Source organism: Castanea sativa, chromosome 3, assembly GCF_040712315.1.
Source record: "Castanea sativa cultivar Marrone di Chiusa Pesio chromosome 3, ASM4071231v1".
In the NCBI taxonomy this organism is placed as follows: Eukaryota; Viridiplantae; Streptophyta; class Magnoliopsida; order Fagales; family Fagaceae; genus Castanea; species Castanea sativa.
The window spans coordinates 58,885,923-58,902,278 of NC_134015.1; positions in this window are offsets into that span (position 1 = coordinate 58,885,923).

Here is a 16,356-nt window from a genome sequence, read left to right on the forward strand (position 1 = left end):
AAACCAAGCCTAGACCCAGCGTGAAAGAAAAAAAGAAAAAGAAAAAAAAACCAAGCCCAGAAACCCAATGTGAAAAGGAAAGAAAAGAAGAAAAGAAGAAGAAGAAGTCCAGACCCAGCGTGAAAAAAAAGAAAAGAAAGAAGACCAAACTGGATTTGACTACTCTCTGACTGTGAGTCCCTCAAATATGTATGTATTTACCAAAATTCCATTATAACTTTGTTTCTATAACTCAAAAACACCTAAATGTTGTTTTCAGTTTCCTTAATTCATCACTAAAAAATCAGAGAATTGAGTGATGGAAACAAAAATTGAAAACAAATCCAAACAAACCAAACAGCCATGGGACCCACCATTTTTGAGTTATGGGTGATGAAAACAGAGTGATAGGTGATAAAAAACATTAAATCCAAACAGCCCCTTATTTTCCAACCTTTGTATATTTTCCAACTTTCTGTTTCGTTTTTGAAATTTATGTGGCAAAAGGAAAGGAACAAAAAATGCTTAAGTTCTTTAACTAGTTAATAATTATGTTCATTCTCAAAAAAAAAAAAAAAATGATAATTATGTGCCAAGTTCCAACCCGCCATATGTCAATATGCATATATAACACCGTGACCTTCCCATTTATTTGGTGTACCAAAAAGAAACACAATGTATTGACCAAATATTATACATTACAACCACAAGGTTATGTCAGGTCACACAAGTCATAAATGGTGGAAAAATGGTGATATGTCATCTAAAAAATTAGAACTAAAGAGAATGAAGATATTTATGTGTATTTCATTCTAGAGAAACAAAGTTTTTAAACATTCCTTTTGTGACACTTTCTTAAATTGGCTAAGGATTCCATTTTTTGCGGTTGTATATAAATTTTTTACTTTCCAACTTATTATGTCTATTATTTTTTCTATGCTTATTCAAATGGAAATTAGGTGTTGATGTTTTTTCCTCCAATTTTGTCCACAAAAAAGTGAAGGAACATGTCATTCTATAGCCATTAATAATGAAAGCTACTGCTTATGCATGCTTTCATTGTTCTTATTCATTGCAAGGTAGGTATAAGTACAACACCATTGCGCTTATGCTGTTAAGAAATGACATTATTATCTATGGAGTAATATGTACTGTTACTAATAACTGGAAAAAAAACATACACACAGTGCATACTTTCCCATTTTGAATTTTTTTAAAACAATATGATCAATTAAGAAACTGTTGTTACAGTACATGTGGTATCAATTTTCTAATTTCAGTCAATTAATCAAACACGACTTACTGAAATGTAACCTCAATTCATGGAGTCATGCAAATTGGCTCAAGGATATCAAATTCTTTTGCAATAGGCACGGGTAGAGTTAGAAATTTTGGTTTGGGGTGTCAAATCATATATTGAAAAATTAGTAATGAGAAATTCAAAACACATTCATACATACATTTTTTTTTTTTTAACATTTAACATTTTTAGTCTAATTCAAATATTGACAAACAATTTGAAACTTAACAAAAACGACAACGAAAAGCTTAGTTCCAAGTCATAAAGACTTGCAAAAGATTTTTTATTATTATTAAGTACTCACTATTTGAACTTGACAACTAGAACTTACCAAATAAGAGGGAAAAATAAAAGAGAAATGTTGTTCTAGTAATACTTTTTTTTGGGTTAAAAAATAGATAGTTTTTGTTATTATTAATTACTGGCTTTAGATCACTGATTAGTTGTTCAATTCATTTTTTTTATTGTTATTTGAGAGGGGGGGGGGGGGGGGGAGGCAACTCTTATTTTTTGGGTCTTTTTTTTTTTTTTTAAAAAAAAAAAAAAAAAAAATCATATACATGAAGAGAATTTTAAAAACAGTTGGGGGACCATCCCCCCAAGCTATGTTGTACCTTTGCCCCTGCCAATAGGCTATATAGCAAACGGTACTATTTGGGGATACTTTAATTTTTATCTTTTTGATAGGTTCACAGGTGGTTTGATGTCTCTTTCAAGTTTCAAAATAAAATCTGACCTTTAGGTTAAAAGGCTGAGGTTTGATATTGCCTCAAGACTTTTGAGGTTTGATGGAAACGGTGCAAGAAACACTAGAATATTGAAAGCAAGTGAATTAAATCCTAAGTTATCAAACTAATTTTGAAGTGAAGCCTATGCTGATGAACTTTCAAGTTTCAAAAACTAAGTTATCCATGATCATCCTAAAGCAAAAATATCGAAGGCGAAACAGTCAAGCTAAGCATCAAATTAATTAAATTGAAGGTGGATAAATAGATCAAGGCCTACGACTAAACACCAAAGTGAATCGAAAGTAATGAAAAATAGTAGGGTAAACTACATATTGGGTCTTTATCTTTTGCACCATATTTTAATTTGATCCATAACTTTTCAATTGTATCAATTTGATCTCTAACCTTTTAGTGCCATGTCAATTTAGTCTCTATTATTATATCTTGGATGAAAATTGATAACATGGTAAATGACCAAAATAAAATTAGTGTACTATCACATCAACGAAAGCTGAATTTTTATTTTTTCCATTAGATGTGTCATCAATTTACATCCAAAAAATAACAGTAGAGGCTAAATTAACACGGTACTAAAAAGTTAAGGATCAAATTGATACAATTGAAAGGTTAAGGACCAAATTGAAATATGGTGTATAAGATAAGGACTAAATACGTAGTTTATCCAAAATAAATTTATATAAAATAAGTACAAGATCACAAAGAACTAGAATTACAATGTTCTCTATGTAAAATATGTTAAGTTTTAGACCCAGGTTGTTGAATTCCAAGTGAAGTAACCAAGTTGTTCAATTTATAATTCATGAGTAAGGCACTTTTTTTTTGAAGAGATGAGTAAGGCAATTTAATGCATGCAAAGGCATGTTCAATAATGTGTCACCAATCGCACAAAGTAATTTACAAGGAGGTGATGATATAGCTAACGAAGTGAAAACTGATGGGGAACACTCCAAAGGAAAGCCCAATCCAAGGAAACCTTCCCCAACTAAGAAAATCCACTATGATAATAGATATTTTGAAATCAACGAAAACATCTTCGATTGATAGCAGTGATCGAAAGGCTGCCGAAACTTCGATCGATCGAACAGCAATTGAGGGTTAGTTGAACTCTGATGGACTCGAACACTTGAGTTGTATCTTGCATTGTTAAGCTATTTCTTGATCCAATTTTCAATGACACATTAACAACTCCATTTTGGCATATACAGGAGTCATGGAATTCGCCAACACTAAAGATTTCCCCTAACAAAATAAATTCTCTGGATGCGTGCGGTGTCCTTTTTTTAAGGATTGGCCCCTATCTATACTTGTGGCTTGATAGTTATCATTAATTGTTCCTTCAATCATCTATCTTTCTCTTGTTGGGTTTATATAACACTTGTCACAACTTTATATACTACTTGTAAATTGTCTTTGTTAGTTTTTAAACCTCTGAACAAACAATGTTTAACCTGATTTTATGGCCAAGTTATAAATTAAGTCAATGATGGAAGCCTTAGGTTAAACATAAATCAAACATATCATGTAGTGGAAAATCTAAATAACATAAAATATGATGATTTAGGAAAACATGAAACAAACCAGTGAAATAAACCAGTTTCAAGGTAAAAAAAACATTGGGGGATCAATCCTAAGAAGAAAAATCCACTGTCAAATAGAAGTTTATAGTCAAAAATATTTAATACGTAGTAAACTTAGCTATGATTATCAAACCTAGCTTTAAAATCCTCACACATCTTTGATATTGATATGCTCCAACATGACCCTCAAGTTCATGCTTTAGATCTCCAACGTAGACCTCCAGTCTATGATTTTAGGATCACCTTTGAAAGTTTAGATCCAGCACCTTTTATGATAGGTATGCAACAACTTTAGATCTACCGGTTCTAATAATATATAAATTGATTTTGGTAGTATTTTTGAAAGGAGAAGGTACAAAACCTTTTAGATCTCAAAAGGGCAACTCCAAAGTCTTCTCAAAACATGCCTTAGAGTTTTCTTTACATACTTAGTGAAGTAGATCTGAATTTGATGGGCTAATAGAATGATGGGCCTTAATTTAAATTCTGCATATTCGTAGTTTGATCGATTGAAGCACAGTCTGATCGGTTAAAACTGGCATATTTCAAATTCCTGAACTTGCAACTTCCTTGTTCTTGTATTGTGACTTTTAGCAGTTTGAGCAATGTCTAATATGACCTATAGATACTATGATCTATACCTAAACAAGTTTATATACTCAATTTGCCAACAAACTAAACTTTTAGAACTAAACATTTTGAACCTAACAGTCTTGATGATACTTGCCTTCATTTCGTGCACCAAAAACTGCCGCAAGAATTATCATCTTTGGCCCCCATTTTTGTTCTAGTACCCTTACAAATGTAATCCCTTTATTGTTCCCTTATCATGCTTGTAATAATTCAAGAGATTTTAAATTAATACCGACAGGTACCATTGATGTCACATGTCATTATCATCTTAGATCAAGCTAAGTTATTTTAATTGAATATGTATCTATTTGTTGGTGTGTGTGTAAGAGTCAAGACCGAATTATATCTGTTATAACTTTTTATAGATATTATATCGTTTGATAAGTTCATAAAAAAAAAAAATCGTTTGATAAATTAATTAAAAATCTCATTGTTATATCATGTCTTTTTTTAATATGCATAAAAAATTTTGTGTACATCAAATGTTATTATTTGATATGTAACCTCATGTTTTGAGTATAATGTTGAAATACAAAAAATATATATATATTGAAAAATGAAAATTAAAAATTTTATGTAAGAGGTAATTATTAATTTCAGCTTATCATGATATTTTTGCAAGTATTGAGGGCATAGGATGACAATGTAATATAATGGTGGACTTGCCAAAAAATATAGTATGGGTGGATGAACTTGAGGAATGAAAAGATCACAAAAATAATAGGCTAAAGGAAGTTGCCACGCCCGAGCACCACCACCACCACTACCACCGATTAGTTTTCCCTAAATTACAAAAAAAACTCACAAAAAAAATGTTTAAAGTTGGCCTAGTGGGGGATGACCAGAGTCGCTCCAATGATGAAGTCAGCAAGGATTGTAACCGAAAGTTTTTTTTGTGTTCTCTCTTCATATACTTATTTTGCTTACCCCCTTTTTGAAGAGAGGGAGGCCTTTAATATCATTCATTTTATCTCTCCATCTGTTAAATTCCTCAAATTTGGTAGATCTCATGGTGGCTTGAGAAATTCAGTGGTCGACTAATAGTATTTCTGCCTAATTAAGTGGCCTTCCTCGATGGCTAAAGAATACCAACGATGCTTTCATCTGTCTTTCAATGTCACCATCTTTGTCTCACGCTATCACATCCTATAATCTAAAGTCAAGATGTCTTAAAGTTTTCACCTTAATTTTGAAAGGGATGTTCGATATGTTAGTCTAGATTCATTGTAGTTATATTACTGCAATACTAGTATTGCACATTCTAATTTATACTACATCCTAATATTAGTCTATATGGTTTAGGTTCATTATAACATACAAATTTTATATAGTAGAGAGCTATGTAGTATCTTGAATCTTTTTGCTACAGATATAGGCTGCACCATATTGCATCTTTGTTTCCGCTTTTTATTTCTCTATTCTCTTTCTCACTTTCTCAGTCCAATAAACAATTTTCAACACCACAATCACAACTACAACATTATCGTCATTATCAATGACAATGTTACTGCACTACCACCCTAACATCACTTCTTTCATCGATATATCACATCACTGCTATTAATGTACAATCACTATCATCAACACCATTTAATATTTTGCCACAACATCACCATCACACGGTACATGTCTTTTTCTTTTTTCCTTTTTTCATAAAAAATTATATCTACAATTAAATATATAAATTACTCGTTCCTACTCTTGTAAACTCAACCATACAAGTAGCTATCGACTTTCCCGGACAGAGTAGTTCGTGCTTTAAAGAAGGACATCTCTCTAGTTTGATCTTTTCTTTGGTTTGTTCTGTGTGTTTTTAATGTAGCGAAAAAAAGAAGAACCTCAACCATACAAGTCTTGGAACTTACTACTTTTTTTTTTTTTTTGGGTGGCTTAATTACTCTATTAACTGAAGTATTTAATGAAAGTTTAATTTCTTTTTGCTAATGTTGACGTCTGGTATATTTGATTGATCTATGCTTAACCAGATAAATCAAGCCTTTACCTTGAATCCCCACCTGATCACTGGCATGTTTACATGATTAAACTTATAGGACGAACAAAGAATATTGGTCGCTTGACTCAATTGAAAGTGGAGTGGGTTGGATTTCCAATAAAATTTAGCTCGAGGCTTAAATAGCATAAAAAAGGAATGGAAGAAAAAAAAGAAGGTAGGGCTATAACAAGACCATGCATGCATCAGTTCTTTCCTTTATACTTTGTTCAATTATTTGAAAGGGAAAGGTGCCCTAAGATACCTCTCTTGTTAGAAAGGGTGAGAGAGAAGAAGAAAAAAAAGCTAGAGGAAATGAAGGAATCCCTTTGTCAGGTTTTCTTATGGGCCAAACATTCTCTCTCTCTCTCTCTCTCTCACACACACACACACACACATATATATATATATATATATATATATATATATATATTAAATTGGAGCTTATTTGGATGAGCTTATCTTACATGAAAATCTAATTTTGATCCCGTTGACCTATTAACCGGATTGCTTATCAATTTAATCAATAAAAGTGTACCAAACATAATGATAAAGCAGTCGCAACAATAACATCAAAATCTAAGGAAAGTAAAATACTTACCCTAAAAAGAGAAGAAAAATCAATATAGGGATTTTTTGACAAAATGAAAAACTTTAGAAGAACTTGTCATAAGAAAAAATGCTTTCAATGTAACCTATCCCACTGGAAAATCACTAATAGATTTTTTTTACAACCTATACTTACAAAATATTTGCCAACCGACTTAATGTGTAACTAAGTAAACAATTTGTTTACCTCCCATCATAAGGGCTACATGAACTTAATTGGATCTCATCTATGGAATCTCCAAAAAAAAAACAAACATGTCTACACCAATTTAGAACTTTAGTATTTCAATGAACTCAAGGTCAACCTTAAGCCTAAGGTTGTGTTTGTCATTAGCTTAAAAAGCCAACTTTTATTTATTTATTTATAATTTTTCAGTTTATTTTGCTACTATTCATGTACTCATTGTACTTTTTGATACTATTTATTAGCCTTATTATACTACTTCAACTACTTTTTAGCTTTATCTACAATATTTTTAATAAAAAAATTTCAGCTTTAGCTAAATAAATTGTTGCCGAACGAACTCTAAGCTACTTAGGTTATGGCCCTTAGGGCCCTATACTAGAGAAAGGCCCCCTTAAATATGGGTCAATATATAAGTGATATTTTTTTTATTAAACATTTTTTTCCTCCACTCATAAAAGGGCCAAAAACTATCTTTGGAAATATTTAACGATCTACCACTATTTGATCTACCACTTTTTTGAAACTAGAGTTTGTTGTGTAACTCGAATTCCAGGAACTTGAGTTCTATGAACAGTAGTCACCAATTTTTTTATGTAACTCGAGTTCCATAAAAAATAGTACAGCAAACTTGAAGGCTATTTTTTCAATAAACTTGAGTTCCTGGAACTCGAGTTTCAAAAAAGTGGTACATCCATATATATTTCCAAAACAATGATAGATCGTCAAATATTTCGGCTAATAGTGGTATTTGGCCATTTTGGCCCTTATAAAATGTCCAAGAAATAGAGTGATACTAAAGATACTACAAATTTTATAAATTAATGTATTACCAATCACAAAAGGTAATTTAATTGCTCATTTATTATCTTTTTGATGTGTCACCAATCACATTCATTACTACATCAGTTTGTAAGTGTTTTGTAGTAAATTTTGTTGTAGTTTAGACTTTTAGTATTTCCCAAAAAAACTAGGAATTACTAGCAATTCAAACCAATCATCATTAAGTGAATTAGTGGATTTTAAAAATTAAGAACAATGGATTTTAAATATAAAATATTATAATATAGAAGTGAGAAAATTCACCAAATATTATTTAAATGATATTTGTTAGGTTCTACGTACTTAGGAACTAATGTATTAGAACTCTAATATGTGCAGTTGGCAAACCATGATCAAAACAGGTGTCGAGTTATGTTTTAGACTTGCTCAAAATATGTGATATATGTAAAGTTGGAATCGAGTTAATTGCAGAAGTTACTGTGCATTTCTGTCTGACTCTATCGAGCAAGAATTAGACTCGACCGATCGAAAGTCGTGCAGATTGTTTTTTCTGCAGAATTTCCAACTCAGCCCTAAGCCCATATAACGTGTAGGGTTTTATGTTTCACCCTAGGTATAAAAGGCAAACGCTAGTCACGTTTTTGAGGTTGCTCATATTGCTATTTGTGTGAATCTCTTATGAGAGTTGAGAGGTGCTTGCCTTCACACAAGCTTAGGATTATCAAGAAGGAGATTACTTCAAGAACTTGATAATCATTCAGTTGCTGCCATAAGAGCTTAAAGATACACAAGCGGGAGTACTTGAACTTGCTGGAAAATTCAAGAAAGAAGGAGTCCGTGGTCTCGGAGCTTGCACGTGGTTGTGTCAGTAAGTTCTATTGGTGGGTAGCAATAGGATGTTAGTGGTCTAAATCGCTATTGTACAATTTCGATTCTTTCATAGTAGATTCAATTTTACCTTGAAGATAGCTAAGTTCAATCCTCCCCAAGTTTTTTACCGGTTTGGTTTACCTGGGTCATCATATCTTTGTGTTTTTATATTCCGCACTTTACATTGATATGATTATATGATTGTGTTAACCTAGATCTGAAATTTGGACTAAGTAATAACTTGGTTTGTTAATTAGGTTAATCCAATTGTGGTTTAAGGGGTCTAAATAAACTCTACAATATTTAAATATAAAAAACGGCTCATTTAAAGTTATAACTTTAGGCTCTGACTGCTGGCTCTGATTGAAGACATTAACAAGGGTTACAAAATTCTGTTGTTATCATGGAAATCAATTTTAGTTTCCAAGTTATAAAAGCATAGGAAATTATTTTCTACTTAGGCTTAAATGCTCTTGGTACGATAATCCTTAGCCTTGAAAGTCTTGCTTGAAGGAGTATTAAAGATAGGTAACGTGTTCATTGAAGTTCAAGATCAGTTGTATAAAAAGAAACTCAAGAAAGGAAATATGTGAAGATTTGACTGTCCTTCAATCACTCTCCAATTGATCAAAGTTTGACAGGACCTCGATTGAGGCTCGATCGTTCAAGAATTGGGATTGCCATGTTTTAGCTCCTGAAATCTGCAGTTTGCTTTCACTACTTACATTAAATATGAATTACATTGGGTTAAAATGAAGCAAATTAATTAATTACCCAAGTTAATTAATTAGATCAAATTAAAGGCAATAGCGTGGCAGCACAAACAAATCACCAAATTATCTAAATGCAGCAAAAAATAAATTTGACACATGTGATATGTTTAAGAATGGAAAAAACCACCGAGGCAAAATTCCACCAGATGAATTTAAGGTCACCACTCCTAAAAATCCACTATTATCAATCATAGGCAGTTACAAGTATAAGAAATCTTATCAAAGCCTTTGGTCTATCTGAAATACCAACTTACAATTGAACCCTTACCCCAATACCCAATTTAACTTGTATTGTAGCAGCAATTTTTTCGTTCAATGCACGAATTTCAGTACATGACTAACCAATCATACACGGATTCCAGTACGTGACTAACTTACTAACTTGAAGAGGATTGTTGGCCACAAAGTTCTTCAGTTCATCAACAATGAAGATCAGGAAGCACCTTGGTCGCAAAACCTTTGGTGTAAAGAAGCAGTAGCTTCTACAGAGAGAACAATGAACTAGGACACTTTTTGCGTGCATTCTCTTGTGTGACAACCTTTAAAATAAGTCTTATATTTGTCTAAAGTTGTGAGAAAAGAAATCCTATACAAATATTTCAGCATGGGCCGAAAATCAGATCTGGAAAATCTGATTTCGTAAGTCTCAATAGAAACAGCTTGTGTCAAGCTTTTGTCGAGCTTCAACATTAAATCTCGATAGAAAGGATTTTGTCGAACTTTGATGAATAGCTCTTCTTCACTTGTTTCTTAGTCAGGTCTTCATGACTTTAACACTTGACTTGAACAACATGTTTCTTGAAGTCTTAAACTCATCCTAAATCTACCCAATTACAAATAAAATGCATTTTGTCAAATGATTAGCCAATTACATAAAATATGTCCCTAACAAAAGACACTACTATACAATTTATACTTTATACTTGTCTTGATAGAGGCTAGAGAGGCTATATATTGTCCTATACCTAATCAGACATATTCAAGCCTACAATTTTCCAATACCCGTGAGTGTAGATTGAATCATTGAGAGATATACAATATGGGTTGCTATAATTGTGTGATCAAAGGTTGAAATTACAAAATCCTAGTATGTTACTGCAGTGAGAAATATTTAAGAGGTTCTTGGAATTGATAAGATGTTCTGGTCTTGAAGTGTGGATATGTCATCAATGAAGGCATCCATATTAGTATGCGTTCAGAAATTTTGAAATCATAGAAGGCTTCTATAGGAAGTTAATCTATCGGATAGAGTCTAAAGTTAAAGGTTTTATTTTAGATTGTAAACATTCTCTTATTATAATGAATTTTTCATTGGGGGAAGGTGTTAGGTTAAAATAGATTAACTCTGGTTAATTAATTCAATTACCTAAGTTGATTAATTAGATCAAATTACATGCAAATCATGGAGGCATTAACAAATCACCAAATAACTAATATGCAGGGGAAAATAAATAATATGGTGATTTGCTAACAAATGGAAAAAACTTTTCGCAAGGCAAAAACCCCCACTAGATGAATTTCAAGGTACCACTACCAAGAATTCACCAATCAATATTCAAGCGGTTACAAATATGAAGAATTTTACCACTTCCCTAGTCTACCCCAAAATATTAACTTACAGTTGAACCTTTACTTCAATACCCAATTGAACTTGATATTTCACTAAACTTCTTTGCTTTGCACAAATTTCCAATCTGTAACTAACTCCTTTGCATGGATCTTGGTACGTAACTAATTCCAGCAACTTGATTGATTGTTGTTGACTGCAAAATTGTTCACTTCATAAATGATGAAGAATATGAAGCACTTGGTTACAAAACCTTAAGGTGTACAAATGTAGTAGCTTCACACAGAGTATATAAGTTCTGAGTCTCTGTTTCTGTACTTGATGACTTTTAAAATAAGTCTTTTATATGACTAGGGTTGTAGAGAGCGAAATCCTAATAATTTAACTTATCATGGGCCGAATTTTAGATCTGAGAATTCTAAAAGTAATTCTTGATAGATCGAGCTTGTGTTGAGCTTCTTCATTAATCCTCGATAGTAGCTAGTGTCGAGCTTTAATGAACAGCTTTTCTTCACTTGTTTCTTGGATCAAACTTCATGTTTTTAATAATACCGCTTGATATGTTTGAACAACATACTTCTTGATACATTAGACCCAACTTATATATACCCAATTACAACTATTACATAGAAAATTTGACCCTAACAGAAGATTTTCCTTGTAGTGATTTTTTTCTTGGAAGCATTTTCTTCAGATTTTCTAATTGGTCGCCATATTACATGTGCATTGCTTAATTTTTTTTATTGCTTTGTGATTGGTGACTACTGAATATATTAAATAATTGGCATAGTTAGATATTAATTAAATAATTCACTGCACATTTTTAATTCTGGTTCAAACAAATATCTTTAGAGCTCAATTTAATAAGAATATAGACTCTTGAGAGATCTGTTAGACAATTGAAAACCTTCTATTGGGAAAATAGAAAGATGTGAGTCTTTGACAAAGTAGATGTGTCCTTGGATTTGGTATATGGGGTGAAGTTTGATAGCGGCTTCTATATATTGTGCCATATTGCAGTGGTACGTGTTGGTTTTTTGTGGGCAATTATTGGTTGTTGGTTGGCAATGAAATTGAAAGGTTGATTAAAAATATTACTGGCTTTGTGTTTCTTTATTTCCTTACCAAACAAGTTGTTAATTTTAATTTTCTAAAAATATGTCTTTTGAGTTATATTTGATGGGGGTACTGCGTAAATGTCTCATGAGAGTCCTGTTGAGTCATTCTTATCTTTTCTACTAGTTATCTTATCTTTATTTGAGTAGTCCTACTTAACTAGTATCTTATCTCTATTTGAATATTTGAATAATTATCTAGTAATTATATCTAGTTATATTTACTACAACAAAATGTATTTTCAGTGATGAAAAAACTTGTCACTAAAAGTCCAGTTTTTCATCACTAAGGACCTTTAGTGACAAAATTGGACTTTTAGTGACGAAACTCATTTCGTCATTGAAACCCCATAACTAAAAGTCCTGGCGATGAAAAATTTCGTCACTAAAAGTCCGATTTGATTTAAAATAAAAAAAAACTTTTAGTGACGAAAACGTTTCGTCACTAAATGTTTTCCTCGCTAAAACACTATTTAGTGACAAAAATATTTCGTCACTAAAAACGCTTTCGTTTTTTAAATCAGATATAGTGACGAATAATTTCGTCACTAAAAGTATGTTCGGGTACATATAGTGACGAAAAAGTTCGTCACTAAAACTATTTTTAAGAAAATCCAAGCACATAGCAACGAAAATTTTCGTCACTAAAATCATTTCTTACAAAATTTTGCTACATTTAGCAACAAAATATTTCATGGCTTATTAACCTGTAACTTGTCATTACATTATTAAAACCTTACATTTGAATACCTGTCATTACATTATTAAAACCTCACATTTGAATAGCACATTTATTTCAACAACACAATTATAAAAAAAATCCATACATTCCACAAGTAAAAAATAAAACAAGTATCCAATTCAAACTCCTTCCATACAATTATTGTTTGCAATACATACAATAACTCAAGATATTTTATAACAATACAAAAAGGGTAGCATAGTATAATTAGAACTAACGAAAGATGTCCTCATATATCTTCAAGTAATGCCAAAAGTAAATCCCCTAAAAGCCACCAATAAGAAATCTGCACAAATATAAAAACAATACTACATTAAAATCGTAAAGTAAAAATATTAACTATGTTATAAGAAACATTTCTAACAATGCATTAAGAGTAGCCATACCAATAAATTAAAATCACAACTGCTAATGTATAAGTTGTAGAAAGCAAATATAGATTTTCATGTGTAATATAATACAATTAGTTGACAACACTAGCTCTACTTCTTTTCCTTTTTGTATAATTGGACTGAGCATAATCCTTTAGAGAAGTTGAGATGTGCTTCAATCCCAAAGCATCAATTATCTCTTGGTTTTGCCTCATTCTATCCAATCTTGCCATCTCATACCTCGGTATATTATGAGTGTATTTGGCCTTTTTGGGCATTTTTTGAAACTATGTATTGACATGAAAGATAAATACAATTGCTACTAATTTAACATCAAAGTCCACACCATTATCCATATCAAGCAATTCACAAGTGCAAAATTTGAACCTAATTACTACTAACTCAACAAAAGCCTTTACAAACTATATACAAAGAAAATTCAATTGATGGGTCTCCTATTCACCAAACCCATATAGCCAACACTACTAACAATATCAACAAAGTGCACAAAGAGATAAACTCCAAAAACAATTCATTTATGTCACCATGTCCATCCCTAAAGTATTAAGTATTAATTTGACTTACAAAAGGTTCCTATTAGAAAGACATTCCTATAAAATGAAAAAAAGAAAAAAAAAAGAAAGAAAAGAAGATAGCAATCAGTACAGCTCAAACATTAAAAAAATTTCAACATGCATATCGCCCAAGCAAGATGGAATCAATTTAATAAAAGCTCTTAATCATATATGACAATGGCAATACCTTTCAATCAAGATGGAAAGGTCAAGTTACACCTATTATGCATCAATTTTAAAATTTTATGTTAAGTACATATATACCCAAATCCTTAAACTTCTACCTTAAAGTGCATTGGCAGTATTTAAAGTAACATTAAAGTGCTTCTGTTTAAACTAACCAATGCCATCATGATCCTCATCAATACTAGCGTTAACTTCTAATTCCACAAAACCATTCACTTCACCTATAATGTTATTCATATATCTCTATAGTCTATATCCTCATTCTATGCTAATCCCAAAAGATTTGAATTTAATCTTATGATAATTGATAACAAAGGACCCCACCCAAAAAAAAAACAACTTTCATCAACCTGGTTTTAGAGACAATGCCATCCTAATATTCCTTTCTCAGATTGAACACTCATTTTGTCATCAAAATGGATGATAGAAAAAACTAGCAATTAGGGAAAAAAAAGCTCACCTTTTGTCTTGCGAGAAATATGAATAAAGTAGCACAATGTATCTAAAACATAATCTAGAGAACAATCCCCCATTAAATCAAGTAAAATAACAATTAGAGGACACAATCCCATTGTGAAATTAGAGTATCATTACCCAAGCCATAATCAACACAAGAAAATTTAGAAGATGGGTAATCTCATTTTGAGTTCATACATTACACCTAATGTATAGGAACTTGTACACTAAAGACCGGGCTTTGTTAAGATTTTTGGAGATGAAATTCATATTTCGTCACTAAATCATATTTTTAGTGATGAATTGTGATTTCGTCACTAAAAACATATAAGTGCAAAACTATTATTACTTTTAGTGACGAATATTTTTCGTCTCTAATTCTTCTTTATAGTGACGAAAGGATTTTCGTCATTAATACTATCCACAACAATACCTACAGTGACGAAATATTTCATCACTAAAAGTTTCAACTTTTAGTGACGAAATATTTTGTCACTATAGATTAATTAAACTTGTGCCAAAATTACCCTCCACTGGCGCCCATTTTTCAGATTACAGTAGCGATGGAATTTATTTTTCGTCGCTAAATGTTATAATTTTTTTCATTATTAGTGATGAAATTTATATTTCATCACTAAAGCTGTATTTTTAGCGACGAAAAATATTTTCTCACTAATTTTCGTCGCTAAAAATACATTTTGTTGTAGTGATTAGTAGATTGTTGCTCTTTAAATAAACGTGTATGGCATTAGGCCAATTGTTGAGGAATTTGCTATTGAATTGTGGTTTGTCTTCCACCCAAAGGAAGTCATTTATCAATTCCATCTCTGTTGCTATCAATTGGTATTAGAGCATGGCCACCAACAAGGATATGATTGAGAAATTAGAGAGTAAAATGCAGGAGCTGAAAGAGAGCATGCAAAAGATGACCACAGAGTCCCAATTTCTTGGTTCATCTATGCGTGAAATTAAAGAGATACTATCCAAATCCCGTAACAAATCAAATTTTCTCTCAATCCCAAAATCAGATGAGCAAGAGACCCCATCACACATTGGAGAGAAATCAAATCAGTCAACTGGATTCAAAACTACAACACATGATCAACCACGACCCACCAAGTTGGATTTTCCAAAGTACTTAGGAGATGATCCAATAGTTTGGCTTGACCGTGTTATGCAATATTTTGATTACCAAGGGACATCTGAAGATCGTAAAGTCATGTTGGCAACCTTCATTTGGAAGGGGAAGCGAACCAATGGTGGCCATGGATGAAGGTGTATTGCGAGGAGAAGATTGAAATCACTTGGGAGAAATTTAAAAAGGAGATGCTAGTCCGATTTGGGCCAACCGAGGCTAAGGATTTTGACGAGGCTCTGTCTCAAATATGTCAAAGTGGGACACTTATGGCCTGTTTGGATGTTTAAAAAAGGAGGGGGAGTAGAGTAGAGGGAAGGGAAGTAATTCAATTACCTTGTTTGGGAGTTTTTTAAGGAAGGAGGGGGAGGGGTTTGGAGGGGTTTGAAGGGGTTTCAACTACCTCTAACCCCCTCATTTTTAATTCCCCCAAATTGGAGAGATTTGGAGGGAGAGTAGAGCACATAAAATTATTGATAAAGTAAATTACCTAATTTACCCTTATTATATTTATAAAATTACAATATTAAAAACAAGGGAAAGGGCTAATTACTCCCTTCCCCCTTACTAATTATAAAAACATTCAAACAAGGTGGAGGGTTATCATTCTCCTCTACTCTCCTCCCCACTACTCCCCTCCCCTCTACTCCCCTCTACTCTCCTCCCTCTCTAAACTCCCAAACAGGCCATTAGGGAGTACCAGCGGGAGTTTGAGAGACTTGCTAATTGGGTCGATGGTTGGCCTCAAGAGGCATTGGTGGG